The following is a 19,369-nucleotide window of genomic DNA, read 5'->3' on the forward strand; positions in this document are numbered from 1 at the left end:
CTGAAATTTAGAAAGTATCTTTTTGATTATATCAGTTATTTTATTTTTTGTAGGAATGAAGATTTCACATTCAGACCAAACATTCCAGGTAACTCTCATTCACTCACAAAAACTTTTATTCTTCTAATAATACAAGAAATATCCTTTTTATGGAATGTTTTAAAAATACATATAATACAATGTTTAAATAAGTTTAAATAATTTTAAAAGGAGCCACAAGTAATATTTTGGTATATAGTTTTCTAAATATTCTTCTATGCATTAGAGAACAATATAAAAACATATATATTTTATTTTTACAAAAATATATGCTCACTGAAACTATATGTCAATGAATATATTTCTACAATACCACTTTGATTATCTATCTGATATTTCATTGAATGTACAAATCATAATTTATTATACTGGTCTTTTTAGGTATTTATTTTTGTTCCCAATACATTGCTAAAATTTATTTTACTGTTATTTAAGTTGCAATTTGACTAGTCTTGACACACATCTCTAATTATTTTCTTAAAATATATTCCTAGAAATGGGATTACTGATTGAAAGGATATCAACATTTCTAAGACTTTTGACCTTTTTTGCCAAGTTAATCTCCATTTATTCGGTCAGCAAATATACATTGATTGCCTATTATCTGTTTGCTTCTATACCCAAGTCTGAGTTACAGCTGGAGGACAACATAAATACAGTCCTTGCCTTTATAAAGTTTATAATCTAGATAGGGAGAGAGACAATAAGCAAATACCCAGATATTCATGACAATAATAAATCATGAGCAAAACCAACAAAGTACCATGAGAAAATATAATACAGTGACCTCACTTAGGCAGGGCCGGAGGAGGAATACCAAGGAAGTTCCATTGGGACATTGAAGCTAAGATTAGAAAGTGAAGAGTGGCAGGACAAGCATTCTCAGGGAGGGACTAGCAATGTGTGCTGGCCCCACAAGAAGAGCTCCACAAAGGAACTGAAAGAAGCCACGGGTCCAAAGCTCATTGATGGAGAAAGTGGGAGCTTGGCAGGGACCACACTAACTGCAATGAAAGCTGTCACTGAAGGGTTTTAAGCAGAGGAGTCGTGTGGTCTGACTAATGTTTTTTAAGTGATTTCTTCTGGCAGCTCTAAGCAAGGTAAGTAACAACACCATTTAGATTAATTCAGTTGTCTAGAAAGTCAATGACAAAAATTTTCTCCCATTCAGTAGGTTGCCTGTTCACTCCGATGGTAGTTTCTTTTGCTGTGCAGAAGCTCTTTAGTTTAATTAGATCTTATTTGTCAATTTTGGCTTTTGTTGCCATTGCTTTTGGTGTTTTAGTCATGAAATCTTTGCCCAGGCCTATATCCTGAATGGCATTACCTAGGTTTTCTTCTAGGGTTTTTATGGCTTTATGGTTTTATTGTCTTATGTTTGAGTCTTTAATCCATCTGACAAAGGGTTCATATTCAGAATCTACAAAGAACTTACACCAATTTACAAGAAAAAAGCAAACAATCCCATCAAAAAGTGGGCAAAGGATATGAACAGACACTTCTCAAAAGGAGACATTTATGCAGCCAACAAACATGTGAGAAAAAGCTCATCATAACTGGTCATTAGCGAAATGCAAATCAAAACCACAGTGAGATACCATCTCATTCCAGTTAGAATGGCGATCATTAAAAAGTTAGGAAACAACAGATGCTGGAGAGGATGTGGAGAAATAGGAATGCTTTTTACACTGTTGGTGGGAGTGTAAATTAGTTCAACCGTTGTGGAAGACAGTGTGGCAATTCCTCAAGGATCTAGAACCAGAAATACCATTTGACCCAGCAATCTCATTACTGGGTATATACCCAAAGGGTTATAAATCATTCTACTATAAAGGCACATGCACACATATGTTTATTGTGGCACTATTCACAATAGCAAAGACTTGGAACCAACCCAAATGCCCATCAATGATAGACTGGATAAAGAAAATGTGGCACATATACACCATGGAATACTATGCAGCCAAAGAAAGGATGAGTTCATGTCCTTTGTAGGGACATGGATAAAGCTGGAAACCATCATTCTCAGCAAACTAACACAAGAACAGAAAAACCAAACACAGTGTGTTCTCACTCATAAGTGGGAGTTAAACAATGAGAACACATGAACGCATGAACACAGGGAGGGGAACATCACACACCAGGGCTTGTCAGGGGGTGGGGGAATAGGGGAGGGATAGCATTAGGAGAAATAGCTAATATAGATGATGGGTTGATGAGTGCAGCAAACCACCATGGCACATATATACCTGTGTAACAAGCCTGCACGTTCTGCACATGTATCCCAGAACTTAAAGTATAATAAAATTTTTAAAAAGTCAATGACAATGACAATGGTATCTTAGAAGGAAGCAATGGCAGAAGACATGGAGAGAAGTGGAACAACTTAAGATATATTTGGAGGTAATATGAACAGCTACTAGTGGCTCAAGCACAGAAGAGGGCCTGGTTGTCCTAAACTCACAACACTGTATTTTTTCCTAATTAAAATACTAAATATAATAAGATAAAAAGAGCATTTCAATGTCGTGTTCATTTTGCATTGCTTTGATTACTAGCCCTTGAACGTTGTTTGTTTATGAGCAATTTGCATTTGTTTGTGCACTACCTATGATTGGGTTCTTTGCCCCCTTTGCTACTAGATCATTCTTTTTCTTGTTGCTTATGTGTCAGTTTACTAGGGCTGCTGTAACAAAATACCACAAACTAGGTGGCTTAAAACAACAGAAATGTATTCTCAGCATTCTAGAGACAGCAAGTGCAAAATCAAAGCATTGGCAGTACACACTCTCGCTGAGGTCTCTAGGGAGGATCCTTCCTCGCCTCTTCCAGTTTCTGGCAGCCCCAGGTGTTCCACAGCCTGTGGCTGCATCAGTTGAATCTCTGCTTCCATTCACACATGAGGTTCTCCCTGTATGTCCATGTCTCCTCCTTTTATGACACCAGTCATATTGGATTAAGAGCCCTCCCTACTCCGCAGCTTAACTAATTATTTCTGCAATGACTCTATTTCCAAGTAAGTTCCCATTCTGAGGTACTGGGGGTTAGAACTGTAACATATCTTTTGACAGACCCAACTCAAACTGTAACAACTCATAAGAGATCTTAATACACTGCAAATATCTTTCTCAGTTTATCATTTGCCTTTGTATCCTGTTTATGTTTGGAATGGATAGGTTTTAATTTTATGAATTTAATCTATCAGTTTGTCTTTTATCTAGTATTTGTTGAGTGCCTACTCTGTGTGTGTGTGTGTGTGTGTGTGTGTGTGTGTGTGTGTGTGTGTTTTACCACATACTGTTCTAGGTGCCCTCGATCCAAAGATGAATAAGAATTGGCTGTCTTATACCTACATGCTCAGAGTCTAGGAGGCAGGCATGTAAACAAATAAGTATCATTCAAATGATGACTTCAACAATAAAACATTTGAACCAGAGAAAGCCGGTAAAAATAAGAATGCTCAGTGAAGTTTGGGCAGTTGTACAGAGGAAATCAATCATGCCAGACCCCTCTCAGCTCCAATAGGGAATGCACCAGCTTCAAGAGCCCGAACAAGAGACCCAGAGCCAGCAAAGCAGACATGGGGTTTATTGAGGGAAACTTACTTACATATAAGGATGGTTCAGTGACAGTGGGCTACATGGAACTGCTCTCCCCAGTGGCAGCAGGCAAGGGCAAGGCAGGAGAGCCGCTTGTAAGCAGCATGCAGTTGAAATAGCGTTTTCACTTAGCACCCTCCTCCTAACAACCTCCAACTGGTAACCTTCATTTAACCCAAAACACAGAGCTTTGATCTCCTGTACAGCCTGTGTTCCTTGGCATGGGTGAGGGGCTCAGACATTCCTCATGGATAAGGAATGAATCTCCAGGTTGGCAACTTCTGAATTCCTTAGGTCAGAACTCCAAATACACATTTGTGTGCATCTACCATGCAGGGTCATTCTCAGGGTATGCTGAAGTCAGGTTATCACTGTCAGGTGCAGCTACCATACACAGGTGCATCTACCATTCAAGGCCCTTGGGCAGTAGTTAAGGAATATGAAGTTTCACTAATTATGCCTCAAACTGAAAGTTTCCTGGCTGACTGTCCATCAAGTAGGGTCTCCTCAAAGTGCAGTCCAGCAGACCACAGCATCAGCCTCACCTGAAACCTTGTTAGAATGCAGAATCTTAGGCCATGCCTCAGACTTAGGGAATTAAAACCTGCATTTAAATGACATACCTGGATGATGTGTATACACATGAAAGTCTGAGGAGCACTGCCCTATGCTTTGGAAGTCATTTTTTTCAGATTTACAGTCACAGGCTTTTGTCTGTGATTACAAGGACCTAATTAGAAAGTACCCTAGAAGCCTTGCAGTACAAAAGCAAACGTTTAAACTCTTCCCATGTGTTATGTCAAGATGCTGATTAGTACATCAAATGAGCAGCCTTCACCAAACAGCTTCATAATCCATGAGAAAAGAGACCCCGTGTGCACATTTCAGGGTAAGCTCAGTGGAAGCCAAGGGGACAATTTGCTCTAGGGATGACCCTGGTGTGACCCTGTGACTCAGACCGAAGATAAGCCTCCAAATCCATTCCCTGGATCAGCTGTTCAAAGGGGATTCGTCTCCTGGGTTATAATTGGTCTCCCGCTTGTATTTTGAGCAGGTGGTTCAGGGGAAAGAGAAACTTTGTTTTACTTATTTAAGCAGTTGAATAAAGGAAGCATCTCTTTGGGAAAGGAGATAGACAAGAATTGTTTCTGGTATGGTAATTGGGTAGAGTAAGCTGGAAGAGGTGGGGGTAGAAGAGAAAGTGATGGAGAGAAAAATGGAAAACAAGATTTGGGTGGAGAAGAAAACTCTCACCAAAGTATAACAGCTGCTGGATCACTCAAAAACCAGTATTGTTTTACTTCAAAGCCAAGTTCAATTCTGCATTCTGAAAACGAAGGAATGCAAGGTACACACAAGGTAAATGACTGGGGACAAAGATGTGAGACACCATAGCCTCTAGATGTAAGATATTCCTTAGGAAACATTGCAACATGGATGAAGCCAGCCTCCTGGCACCCTCCAGAGTGTGCACGACCTCCAGAGTGTGCACCCTCCAGAGTGGCAGTCTCGTCCTTGGTTCGCTCAGTCGTGGGTTTTACTAGAACAAGACTAGAGTCCATTTTAATGTATGCTAAAAGATATAAAAGAGGCATTCACTGCAAATATTAACCTGGACTAGTGTTTAATGCCTGTCTCCAGTGCATTCTTCCCACCGAAAATCTGTCGGTAATTTTAGAGGGAACGTATGGGAATCATTTTAACCCAGCAAATAAATAAAAAGACTTGCTGCCTGTAGTTTATTGTGACAGTCCGGGCTTCCCTCTACAGTGAGATAGATGTGCACTGCTCAACCCCAGACACTCTTTAGAGCTGTGTACTACACAATCCGTAAAAGCAAACATGGCTGCCCTGGGGACGGAAAAAAATAAAAGCAAAGGGGATTAAGACAAGGTACCTACAGTCAAGAATTTACCATTTAATATAAAAATAAGTAGCTAAAACATACATCTAGGAGAAACTTTCAAATTTCTATGACCAGCTTTGCAGAGGCTGCTGTCACCAGGAGTCCTGGTACTATCAGCCATGGACAACCCCACCATGTTCTTCGACGTTGCTGTCGGCAGCGAGCCCTTGGACCACGTCTGCTTTGAGCTGTTTGCAGAAAAGATTCCAAAGACAGCAGAAAACATTTGTGCTCTGAGCACTGAAGAGAAAGGATTTGGTTATAAGGGTCCCTGCTTTCACAGAATTATTCCAGGGTTTATGTGTCAGGGTGGTGACTTCACACACTGTAATGGCACTGGTGGCAAGTCCATCTACGGGGAGAAATTTGAAAATGAGAACATTATCCTAAAGCATACAGGTATCTTGTATCTTGTCCATGGCAAATTCAGGACACAATACAAACTATTCCCAGTTTTTCGCCTGCGCTGCCAAGACGGGGTGGTTGGATGGCAAGCATGTAGTCTTTGGCAAGGTGAAAGAAGGCATGAATATTGTGGAGGCCATGGAGCTCTTTGGATCCAGGAATGCCAAGACCAGCAAGAAGACCACCATAGATGACTGTGGACAGCTCTGATAAGTTTGACTTGCATTTTACCTTAACCACCAGACCATTCCTTCTGTAGTACAGGAGAGCACCCCTCCACCCCATTTGCTGGAAGTATCCTAGAATCTTTGTGCTTCCACTGCAGTTCCTTTTGGGTTCCATGTTTTCTTCATCCCCTTCCATACCTAGCTGGATTGCAGAGTTAGGTTTATGATTATGAAATAAAAACTAATTAACTATTGTCTGTCCTTGTTTGAGTTAGGGCATTGATGTAGGCCTTACTTGAAACAGAAACAGGTTACTTCTGAAACATCACTTACATGCTTGCTTAATTCTACCTAGTACTTAGCTTTTTTTTTACTTTCCAGACCCAGGAAGTCTCAATGTTATTTGTTGAGTGGAATATTGAAAATGTAGGCAGGGGCTGGGCATGGTGGCTCACAACCTGTAATCCCAACGCTTTGGGAACCTGAGGCAGAAGATCACTTGAGGATATAAGTCGTTATCAGCCTGAGCAACATAGTGAGACCCTGTCTCTACAAAAAATAATTAGCCCGGCCTGGCGATTCATGCCTGTAGGCCTAGCTAATCAGGAGGCTGATATGATAGGACTGCTTGAGCCCAGGAGTTAAGGCTGTGGTGAGCTATGATCATGCCACTGCACTCCATCCTAGGTGGCAGAGTGAGACTCTGTCTCTTAAAGGTAGGCAGGGGCAGGAAAAGCAAGGAGCCAGAAATTATAGGTTGGACCAGTCTCAATGAGAGGTGTTCTTCAAGGTGACTAGTGTCACAAACTGAGAAATCTGTTGTGACTCATTTTCTGTAACAAAACTAAACTTGAACACTGCTGGTATTCCTTGAGGGAAGGATATTGGGCTTTAGGCTCTATGGGGAAGGGTCCTGGGCCCTTTGAGTTATTTGAGTTGGAGGATGTAGGTCAAGTTTATACATCTTTTAATTATGGTGGAATTCCTAGGTAGAGTCTGAAAAGCCAGGTGCTGTAGTCAGTCTCTCTGCAGAGGATTAAAGCCCAGACCACATGCAGTGACTAGTTACTGCTTCTAGCTTATAGAGCCTCTCTCTAACTTTGGTCATGGAGACTTTAAGGTCTTGCCAACCTGCCAAATCTGAGCCATAAGATCTGGTCAAAGCGATTCCCTTCCCTTAATTGAGGACTTCGTTTCTCATGAAATTAAATGTACAGTGCTGGCAAGTAGATGTATAGGCTGAAGTATACATATCAGAGCTGCATATGCAGAGTTTCTCAATCTAAGCTGAGAAAACACCACCACTGCCCACCTTAATTGACCTCTAAGGTTCTTAACCCAGCAATCAAGTTTGCCTATCCTGAAGATGTGAGATTTGATCCCTTGGTGTGTTCTGCAAATTTTTGTTTTACTGTCCGCCTGGTTCCTTCTACATGAATTACTGATGCAACCCCCTCTACCACCACCACCACTTATTCATCTCAGTCCTGTATATTGTCTGATTACATATCCCTGAGTGACATCATTCCATGTCTTAATGTACTTTAGCTCAGGCCTGAGCACAATATGGAAATAAATATTCTTTCATTATCAAAAAAAAAATTTTTTAATGTCTATGACCTCTGAAAATGAAAACCAGGAAGTTTAAGATCCATTTATCTTCGTATAATGTGTATAAAAGTTATTTGGGGATTCCTGGACTATTTTCTAATATGATTTTAATTGGATATTTCACAATCCTGTTATTTTTTAATTGCTTGTTTGCTTAAAATTTATCACCTAGATCTTCATGACTATTTTTAGCTTTCTTGGAATAATGAGATTATTGGGAGGAGCAAAAAACACATGCATATACTTTGTTAATAGAACAATACACAGGTAGCAGCCATCTGACAATTCCATTATTCAATCTTTTTAAAAAGAAAAAAGCTGACTTTGTTTTTGTATATCTTTTTCTAATTCAATCTATTGATGATCAATTTAAATTTCTAGCCTACAGGCATACAAATTTTGAAACAACAAATATTAGGACTTTGAAAGCTGTCAGTTCATTATGATCATAAACTTATTTTTAAAACTTTTTATTCTTAAAAACATTTTATTCTGAAATATTTTTTCTTAAATACTTTTATTCTTAAAATATCATATGTCCCTACCTCACACCATATGCAAAGATTAACACAGCGTGAATCGTAGATCTATAAATAAGAATTAAAACTATACAACCTTCCTAGAAAAAACATAGGCATAAATCTTCATAACTTTGGATTAGCAATAGTTCCTTAGATGTGATCCCAAAAGCACAAATGACAAAATAAAAAATAAATTAGACTTTATTAAAAGTAAAAATTTTTGTGCTTCAGAAAACATCATTAAGAAAATAAAAAGACAACTCACAAAATGGGAGAACATATTTTGAATCATATGTTTGATAAGGTACTTGTCTCCAGAATATATAAAAACCTCTTAAAACTTAGCAATGAAAGGACAAATAACTCAACTAAAAAATGTGCAAAGAATTTGAATAGACATTCCTCCAAAGAACATACACAATTTTGCCAATAAGCACATGAAAAGATGCTCAATATCATTAGTCATTAGGAAAATGCAAATCAAAACTACGGTGAAATTTCATGTACATTAGGATGGCTATAATAAAAAAGGTGGACAATAACAAGTCTCAGTAAAGATATGAAAAAGTTGGAATGCTCATGCATTGCTAGTGAGATTGTGAAATAGTACAGCCACTTGGGAAAACAGGCTGGCAGTTTCTCAGAAAAGTTCCTCACAAGATTAAATGTAGTTCCCAAATGACCCACTCCAGTTCTAGGTATATTCCCAAGATAATTGAAAACATATTTCCACACAAAAAAACTTGTATGCAAATGTCCACAGCAGCATTATTTATGATAGCTAAGACATGAAAACAATGTGCATGTCTACCAACTGATGAATGGATAAACAAAATGTAACCTATCTATATAAAAGAATATTAATTGAAGTTTTGATACATGCTACAACAGGGATGAACCTTGTAGACATTGTGTTAAATGCAAGAAGTCAGACACAAAGAGCTACATATTACATGATTCCACTTCCATAAGATGTCCAGAACAGGCAAATCTATGGAGACACAAAACAGAATGAGTGACTGCCAGAGACTACAGAGATGTGAGAAGGAAAAATCACTGCTGGCAGGTACCTTTTTGAGGTGATGAAAATGTTCTGTAATTAAGTAGTGATGACAATTCAACATGTGAATGTATTTTTTTTTTTTTTTTTGAGAAGGAGTCTGGCTCTGTCACCGGGGCTGGAGTGCAGTGGCAGGATCTCAGCTCACTGCAAGCTCCACCTCCCGGGTTCACGCCATTCTCCTGCCTCAGCCTCCCGAGTAGCTGGGACTACAGGCGCCCGCCACCTCGCCCGGCTAGTTTTTTGTATTTTTTAGTAGAGACGGGGTTTCACCATGTTAGCCAGGATGGTCTCAATCTCCTGACCTCGTGATCCGCCCGTCTCGGCCTCCCAAAGTGCTGGGATTACAGGCTTGAGCCACCGCACCCGGCCTTTTGTGAATGTATTTTTTTAAAACCCACTGAATTATGTACTTTAAAAGAATGAATTTTATGTTAGGTGAGTAATATTTCAATAAAGCTGTTATTTTTTTAAATTATGTATACGTTTCAGAAAAAGAAAAACCAGAATGGGAAAAATTTACTCCAATTCCAGCACTACAAAATTTATTTTCTAAAGAAATATTTTTCTTTTATAAAAATGAAACAACTGAAGAGACTGTAATTTGTCAATTTATAGTACAAAAATGATCTGGTAACTCCACAAACCACTCAAGTAAACTGTACATGGAAATGTTGCATCCAGTAGACCCTGAGGGTCCTTGCCCCAGACTTCAGCACACATTAAAATGAAGCTTCCTAGCCCAGGCACCGTGGCTCAAGCCTGTAATCCCAGCACTTTCCAAGGCCGAGGCGGGCGGATCACAAAGTCAAGAGATCGAGACCATGCTGGCCAACATGATGAAACCCCATCTCTACTAAAAATACAAAAATTAGCTGGGTGTGGTGGCACACACCTGTAGTCCTAGCTACTGGGGGGGCTGAGGCAGGAGAATCGCTTAAACTCAGGAGGTGGAGGTTTCAGTGAGCCGAGATCATGTCACTGCATTCCAGCCTGATGACAGAGTGAGATTCTGTCTCAAAAAAAAAGAAGCTTCCCCAAAAATGCACTTACATACTGAAAGATCAAGGAGTAAAGAGTCATGATATCTACAGTTTATTCTCATATTCTTTCAGCAATAACAACAATATTAATAAATATCAGTATGTATATAGAGAGAAAATAAATATGGCAATAGTAACTAGTGAATCTGGGTTATGGGTATACAGTAATTCATTACATTATTCATGCAGACTTTCTCTAAATTTGAGTTCTGCTTTTAAGATAAAAAGTGCAAAAAGGTGGATTATATACAGTGACTCTCATTTGAGGGAGCCTAAAGCAGGGTCTCTCGAATTTACTATGTGTATCCACCCGTTACCTGAGAAATTAAGTGGGGAGGTGGCAAGGGGCAGTAAAAGGAGGGTCCACACCAATATCATCTTCCCATTCCTGGTTTCTGATGTGCGTTTCTTGGTGATCAGTGGCATTTGAAGAAGAAAACATATCTCACCCTAGCTAGTAACTTAGGAGGGGCCCAGTCATCACTCTCCAACGTTTAAGGCAACAATCTGGAGTACTGTCATATGTGCTTGCATTCAAGTTTCTTCTCTTGTTCCTTTATTCCAAAATTATGTTTTAAGCAGTTAATCTAAGTTATAAAAAATTTATTCCTATATACATAAGAAAAAACTGAAAGGATACCCACTAAACTGGCAGGGTTCTGAGAAGGGGTGAAGAGAGGTGAAAAAGAGATTTCTACTTTTTACTTCAAGTATTTACACATTGTGTGTTGTTTTTATGGGCTTCAATATTCATCATGAACATGAACTAGTTTTATAATATTTTTGAACCTGATTCTCTGGCAAACTGTTTTATAATTTTTTTAAAAAATGACTGCTCAAGTGGGATGGAATTTTACAATCTCTATTAATTTACTTTAAAGTATTCCAACGAAGGGAAATATTAGCTAAATGTGGCCAAATCTTGGTAACTATTCAATCTGGATGAGGGATATATGGCCGTATTGTACTCTCTATGTATATTTTAATTTTTTATACTGAATATTATTTAAAGGACCGTTGTAAAAAGATGTTTAAAAGCAGGAGAATTAAGAGAATAAAAGTTGAATTCATCCACAAAATTATATGAACAATAATTTTGCTTTTTTTTTGAGACAAGGTCTTGCTCTGTTGCCCAGGCTGGAGGGCAGTGGCACAATCACAGCTCACTGCAGGCTCAACTTCCCAGGCTCAAGTGATCCTCCCACTTCAACCTCCTGAGTAGCTGGGACTATAGGTGTGCACCATCACACTTGGCTAATTTTTAAATTTTTGGTAGAAATGGGGTCTCACTATGTTGCCCAGGCTGGTCTCAAACTCCTGGGCTCAAGCAATCCTCCTGCCTTGGCCTCCCAAAGGGCTGGGATTTTGGCATGAGCCACCATGCCCAGCCTTGCTGTCTATTTTTGAAAAGCATTTAAGGGTATTGGAAAATGCTTATTCAATACCAAGCAGTGACAAAGTTTCTGTAAAGGACCAGATGGTAAATATTTTAGGCTTTATAGTGCTATAGTGATATGGTCTGGCTCTGTGTCCCCACCCAAATCTCATCTTCAATTGTAATCCAAATTGTAATCCCCACATTTTGGGGGAGGGACCTCATGGGAGGTGACTGAATCATGGGGGCGTTTCCCCCATGCTGTTCTCCTGATAGTGAGTTCTCACAAGATCAGATGGTTTTGTGAGGGGCTTTCCCCCCTTGCTCTTTACCCCCTTTACCTCATTCTTCTCTCTCCTGCCACCTTGTGAAGAAGTTCATGTTTGCCTCCCCTTCTGCCATGATTTTAAGTTTCCTGAAGCCTCCCCAGCCCTGTGGAACTGTGAGTCAATTAAACTTCTTTCCTTTATAAATTACTCAGGTATGTCCTTACAGCAGAGAATGTAAGAATGGACTAATACATACAGTCTCTACCACAACTGCTTAATTCTTCCACTGTGCTGCAAAAGCAGCCCCAGAAAATATATAAATGAATACACATGACTGTGTTCCAATAAAACTTTATTGATGGGAACAGAAATTTGAATTTTATGTAATTTTCACATGTCAGGAAATGTCATTCTTTTTTTCAACCATTTAAAACTGTGAAACCATTCTTAGCTTACAGGCAATACAGGCCCACAGAATGTGGACTGGATTTGGTCCACAAGCCATATTTTACCAGCCTCTGCTCCCATCTGAAAATACGTATCATTTATATAATGCAAAAGTGTATATTTAATTTTTCTCTATCAAAAAATATGAAGAGGAGTTAAACCCTTAAATAGTAATTATCTCTGGGTGATGGGGTTATAGATGATTTTTATTTTCCTCATTACATTTTTCAACGATTTCCAAATATCTTAAAATAAATATATTTCTGATAAATAATGTTTTTAAAAGAATCCTTTCATTATCTTCAAAAAGAGACAGGAAGACAAAACATGGAGATTAGGAGATTGCCCATCTGTCTTGAATGTCTTCTGGAGTCCAGATTGGATTAAATAACTTCTGAGGATTTCCTTCCTGTTTTGTGATTCTGTCTCCTCACACAATCAAATGCCTGTAACATAATTCTCTTTAATTTGGAAAGCAATCCTCTCTCTCGATTCTCTCTGAAAGTAAATTTCCGAAATTAAGTCCGTAGGCTGAGGGACCCCCTTTGCCATCTGGGCAAATGTAATTAGCAACCCCGTCTGGTGTTCAGGGAACCAGGCAGCCACGCTCTTCTCAAACCAGCCTGGAAATGCAAAACGCAGTAGCATTAAACACACACGCCCCCAGAGGAAGGAGGAAGGCCACAAGGGGGCAGAGAATCTGCAACCCAAAGAAAAAGCAGGTTTCGCCCCAAATAGAACATACTCTATTATAAATTGCCCAATTATCTAAATGTCTTTCAGAAACCAAATTAAGAATGCTATAAGACTTCAATTTGTTCACATAAAATGGTAATTCACAAAATTGAGCGTGCCTTTTTCTTGGAGCCTAGATAACTAGGGTCTTTCAAAAAGGTCGAAGCAGATTGTGTTTTTTGTTTGTTTTTTGTTTTTCTCTATGATAAAGGATTGGGAAAATTTATACATTTTTCTTGTCAAACGAAGATTTTTTTTTCTAGCTCACAAGCAACCATTGCTTTACAAAAATAGTCTGTTTTATTTTTTCCTATATAGCAAAACACAACCAAATCAAATTTGAAGGGGGAAATTCCTGTTTCTTATAATTCCCTCATAAAAGATTCAGGATTCAAGTAGAAAAGTATCAGGGATATGGACAAAGGAATCTCCACTAAATCTGTTTAACCATATAAGTCACTCTAGTAAAATCGCTAACATTGTCTCCTAATTCACACATTTAAAAGTAATATAAAAGATTTAACTTTTGCCTTTTCCAAGTAGCAAATAATGAAGAATAACAAATAATAATTGCACCTACCATTTATTCAGCACTAACTGCTCTAGAAAATACATTTCATGTATGTTTTAATAATCACCACTGCCCTAGGTGTAGATAATATTATTACTCCATTTTTCTAAATGCAAAAATTCATCTGTCCACCTCTCACCTGGACATTCCTGACTCAGACCTATTCATATGCACACCCTGCTGTCTTCAATTTTCCCACTAAAAGAGAGGCAACCTATGCAAGCATTCTTAGATTAATAAACATAACTCTTCATAAATATGAACAGACAACCTAGGATCACAAGAACAAAACACTCTTGGTCTTATTTCTACCTCTATTTTTCTCCTTTCCTTCACAGAAAAACTCCACAAAAGATTCTCTACTTTCTGTCTCTGATTTCTGTCTCTCATTTCTTTAACTTTTTAAATTTCTAATTATGATAAATACACATAACATAAAACATACCATCTTTTTAGTGTACAATTCAGTAGTGCCAAGTATACTCACATTATTTTGCAGCCAATCTCCAGAGCTTTTTCTTCTTGCAAAACTGAAACTCTTACACTCATTAAACAACTCCTCATTCCAACATTCTACTTTCTGTCTCTATGAATTTGACTGCTCGAGGTGCCTCATATGAGTGGAATCTTACCATATTTATAATTTTGTGACTGGCTTATTTTACTTAGGATAATGTCCTAAAGTTCTATCTGTGTTGTAGAATATGTCAGAATTTCCTTCCTTTTTAAGGCTGAATAGTGTTTCATTGTAGGTATATACCACATTTTGCATATCCATTCACTCATTGGTAAACATTCAGGTTCTTTCTAGCTTTTGACTATTATGAATAATGCTGCCAAAAACATGGGTGTACCTCATTCTCTCTTGAATCCACTCTGATCAGGTTTTCATCCCCGTGACTCCTCTAAGACTACTCTTATCAAGGTCCCAAATATCATTGATGTCACTAAATCCATTGAATGTTTCTTAGTCTTCATATTGTCACAGAATCTTTGGGGTGTTGCTTTTCTGGCCAGAAACCTCTGTGGTTTGCCTTTTCTGGCAAACCAAAACCTTTGCCCAAGTTTTGCTCAGGCCCGCTGGACTCATTCTACCCACTCAGCCTGGCAGGTTGCCCTTGACTCATGGTACCAGCATGGATCCCGCACCTGCCAAGGGAGACTGAGTGGAGCGGTAAGCAGTGTGTAAGTGGGTATGGGGTCTGGCCACCGCACAGTCAGATTTGCCAGGTGCTGCAGCGGAGCGGGCAGCTCCAGGTGCCAGCACCGGTACCAGCTCTCTGTAAGGCTGTGACTAGACCAGGTGCACTGCAAGCAGCTTCCACAGCTGGCAGCAGGGAACACGGTGGCACCCTGAAGCTTGGAGATGCCAGGAACCTCGGGGACCCAGATACCGCTGCTATCAATATTACTTGGCCTGTCATCAGCATTTGACATTCCTTGATTCACTTGCCTCACTTAGATTGCAGGACACCACAGCTGTCTGGTTTTTCCCCTACTTTCCTAGTTGGTCTTTCTTGGTCCTTTTTCTGTTTCCTTCTCATTTTCTTGATTTCTAAGCTTTAGAGACTTCCTGGATTTAGACTTTAGACCTCTTCTCTTTTATATTTTCTGCCTAGTAATCGCACTCAATCTTACTGCTTTAAGTACCATTTCTATGCCAACACTCCCAAATTTATATCTCTATCCTAGATCTCTACCAGAACTCCAGACTCATATATGAAACCGCCTACTGGCCGTCCCCAAACAGATGACTAATAGCATCAAAAATTAACATGTCTAAAACTGAGCTCTTGACTTCCTCTTTTCATTTCACAAACCTCTCTGCCCATAAGCCTCCTTCATCTCAGTTCCTGGCAGTTCCATCCTTCCAGTTGCTCAGGCCCTTTTGGAGTTATTCTGAACTCTTCCATTTCTCTCACACTCCCCATCTAACCCTAAAAATCCTGTTGGTTCCACCTTAAAACTTAAAACTATAGATGTAGAAAAATGTGATTACTTCTCACCATCTCCGTTGCCCCTACCATGCTTCAAGCCAATTCATGTCCTATCAGTATTACTGAAATAGGTTCCAAGAATGTGTGCTGATTCTACATGTACCTCCTTGATATCTATTCTCAACACAGAAGCCAAAATGAATCTGTTAAAACATAAGCTAAAGTGGTCATTTCTCTGGACAAAATCCTCCAGTGGCTCCCCAACTCATTCAGAATGAAAGCCAAAGTCCTTATTTTGACCTACAAGACTCTATATAATCTGGTCCTCAATGCCTCTCTGGCCTCATCTCCCAGTCTGTTCCCCATTGCTCACCATCGTAGCCACTCTGCCCCTCACTGTCACCTGGAAGTCAAGAACCCACCGTAGGGTCTTCTCACCTACTATTTTCTCCATGCAATGTTCTCCCAAATATCTGCCTGTCTAGATTCTTCACTTGAGACGCCTACTCAAAATTCATCTAAATGAAGCCTTCTTGGCAATCCTATCCAACTTTTCAAACAAACGAAAAAACCCATGACCCAACACTTCACACTTGTATCCCACTTATTTAATCTATCCTTAAAATGTGTCATCATATAACATATATTTGACATATTTATCTTGTTTATTCTCTCTCTCTCTCTTCTTCTCCTTCATATAAACACCATGAAGGAGATTTTATCTACTTTGTTTACTTCTGTATGCCTGACATACAAACAAAGGCTAGAGAGTATGCACTCCATATCTATTCACTGAATGAATAGAATAAATAATTGACTAGATAAAATATGAATTAGTAAACAAAGATCAACAAACGTCCTATTTTTCCGGCTGGAACCATGGAGGGTGCAGAAGAGAAGAAGGTTCCTGCTGTGCCAGAAACCCTGAAGAAAAAGCGAAGGAATTTCGCAGAGCTGAAGGTCAAGCGCCTGAGAAAGAAGTTTGCCCAAAAGATGCTTCGAAAGGCAAGGAGGAAGCTTATTTATGAAAAAGCGAAGCACTATCACAAGGAATATAGGCAGATGTACAGAACTGAAATTCGAATGGCGAGGATGGCAAGAAAAGCTGGCAACTTCTATGTACCTGCTGAACCCAAATTGGCGTTTCTCATCAGGATCAGAGGTATCAATGGCATGAGTCCAAAGGTCCAAAAGGTATTGCAGCTTCTTCGCCTTCGTCAAATCTTCAATGGAATCTTTGTGAAGTTCAACAAGGCTTCGATTAACATGCTGAGGATTGTAGAGCCATATATTGCATGGGGGTACCCCAATCTGAAGTCAGTAAATGAGCTAATCTACAAGCGTGGTTATGGCAAAATCCATAAGAAGTGAATTGCTTGGACAGATAACGCTTTGATTGCTCGATCTCTTGGTAAATATGGCATCATCTGCATGGAGGATCTGATTCATGAGATCTATACTGTTGGAAAACACTTCAAAGAGGCAAATAACTTCCTGTGGCCCTTCAAATTATCTTTTCCATGAGGTGGAATGAAGAAAAAGACCACCCATTTTGTAGAAGGTGGAGATGCTGGCAACAGGGAGGACCAGATCAATAGGCTTATTAGAAGAATGAACTAAGGTGTCTACCATGATTATTTTTCGAGTCTCCTCAGCTTAATAAACAGTACCTGCTCTCAAAATGAAAAGAAAAAAAAAAGATCAACAAACATGCAAGAAAGCAAGACACTATGAGTGAGAGTTCACAGAAACCACAAAAAAATCATTAGAACCCCTTCTCCAAAAGACCTCAGATATTGAAGTTATCAGCACAAAATATAACTATCTGGAAACATTTTTTTTTTAATTAAAAATGAAGTATTTACAAATAAGCAAGGGAAAAACTATCAAAATGGCCAGTTAGATTCATAAAATAATCAGATTAGATTTTTAGTAAAAACATAATAATTGTTGAAATGTTAAAACTGTGAATCAGTTAAACAGAAATTAGACATAGCTGAAGAGAGTATTAGTGACTTATTTTACACCATATACAAAAATTAACTCAAAATCAATCAAAGACCTAAACATAAGAGCTAAAACTAAAAATTTCTTAGAAGGAAGCATAGGAGCAAAGCTTTATAACAATGGATTTCACAGTGATTACTTGGATATGATACTGAACGCATAGGCCACAAAAGGAAAAAAATAGATAAATTGGACTACATAAAAATATTAAAACTTCTGTGCATCAAAAAAAAAAAAGGAACAGAACAAAAAGGCAGGGGGGAAATACTTGCAATTCATATTTCTGATAAGGGTTAATATATCCAGGATATATAAAGAACTCCTACAACTCAACAACAACAAAAACCCTGATTTTGAAAATGGGCAAAGAAGCCGGGCATAGTGGCTCACGCCTCTAACCCCAGCATTTTGGGAGGCCAAGGCAGGCGGATCACAAGGTCAAGAGATCGAGACCATCCTGGCCAACATGGTGAAACCCTGGCTCTACCAAAAATACAAAAAGTTAACTGGGTGTGGTGGTGGGCGCCTGTAGTCCCAGCTACTTGGGAGGCTGAAGCAAGAGGATTGCTTGAACCCAGGAGGTGGAGGTTGCAGTGAGCCAAGATTGTGCCACTGTACTCCAGTCTGACAACAGAGTGAGACTCCATCTCAAAAAATAAATAAATAAAAATAAAAATAAAATAAAAATGGGCAAAGGACTTGAATAGACATTTCTCCAAAGAAGATCTACAAATGGCCAATAAGCACATGAAAAGATGTTCAACATCACTAATGATCACAGAAATGCAAATCTAAACCCCATACCCATTAGGACTGCTGCTATCAAAAAAATCAGAAAATAACAAATGTTGTCAAAGATAGGAGAAATTGGACCCTATGTATGCTGTTGGTGGGAATGCAAAATGGTGCAGCCATGTGGCAAACAGTATGGCAATTCCTCAAAAAATTGAAAACAGAATTACCAAATGATTTGGCAATTCAACTTCAGTTATATAACCCAAAGAATTGAAAGCAGGGTCTCAAAGAGATATTTCTACACTCATGTTTTTAGAAGCATTCACAACAGCCAAAACAGGGAGGCAACCCAAGTGTTCATTAATGAATTAATGGACAAACAAAATGTGGTATATATACTGTACACACAATGAAATACTATTGACCTTTAAAAAGGAGAGAAACTGGCCAGGCTCAGTGGCTCACGCCTGTAATCCCAGCACTTTGGGAGGCCGAGGTGGGCAGATCATCTGAGGTCAGGAGTTTGAGACCAGCCTAGCCAACATGGTAAAACCCTGTCTCTACTAAAAATAAAAAAATTAGCCAGGTGTGGTGACAGGCGCCTGTAATCCCAGCTACTCTGGAAGCTGAGGCAGGAGAATTGCTTGAACCTGGGAGGCAGAGGTTGCAGTGAGCCGAGATTGCACCACTGCACTCTAGCCTGGGCGACAGAGTGAGACTCCATCTCAAAAAAGAAAAAAAGGGGGGAAATGTTGGCATGCTATAATATGATGAACTTGGAGGACATTATGCTTAGTGAAATAAGCCAGTCACAATATTACAAATAAAATATGATTCTACTCATATGAGATACCTAAAGTAGTCAAATTCATAGAGACAAAGTAGAATGGCGATTCCCAGAAACTGAGGGAAGGAGGAATGGGAAGTTTTTCTTTAATGAGT

General features: G+C 39.1%; 2 pseudogenes; both read left to right on the plus strand.

Moving 5' to 3' along the window:
• The first annotated feature begins 5,663 nt into the window (after positions 1-5,663).
• LOC111551868 lies at positions 5,664-6,159 on the plus strand (annotated as a pseudogene).
• A 10,405-nt stretch (positions 6,160-16,564) lies between these two features.
• Positions 16,565-17,360, plus strand: LOC111551880 (annotated as a pseudogene).
• The last annotated feature ends 2,009 nt before the right edge of the window (positions 17,361-19,369 follow it).

This window comes from Piliocolobus tephrosceles, chromosome 8, assembly GCF_002776525.5.
Source record: "Piliocolobus tephrosceles isolate RC106 chromosome 8, ASM277652v3, whole genome shotgun sequence".
NCBI lineage: Eukaryota > Metazoa > Chordata > Mammalia > Primates > Cercopithecidae > Piliocolobus > Piliocolobus tephrosceles.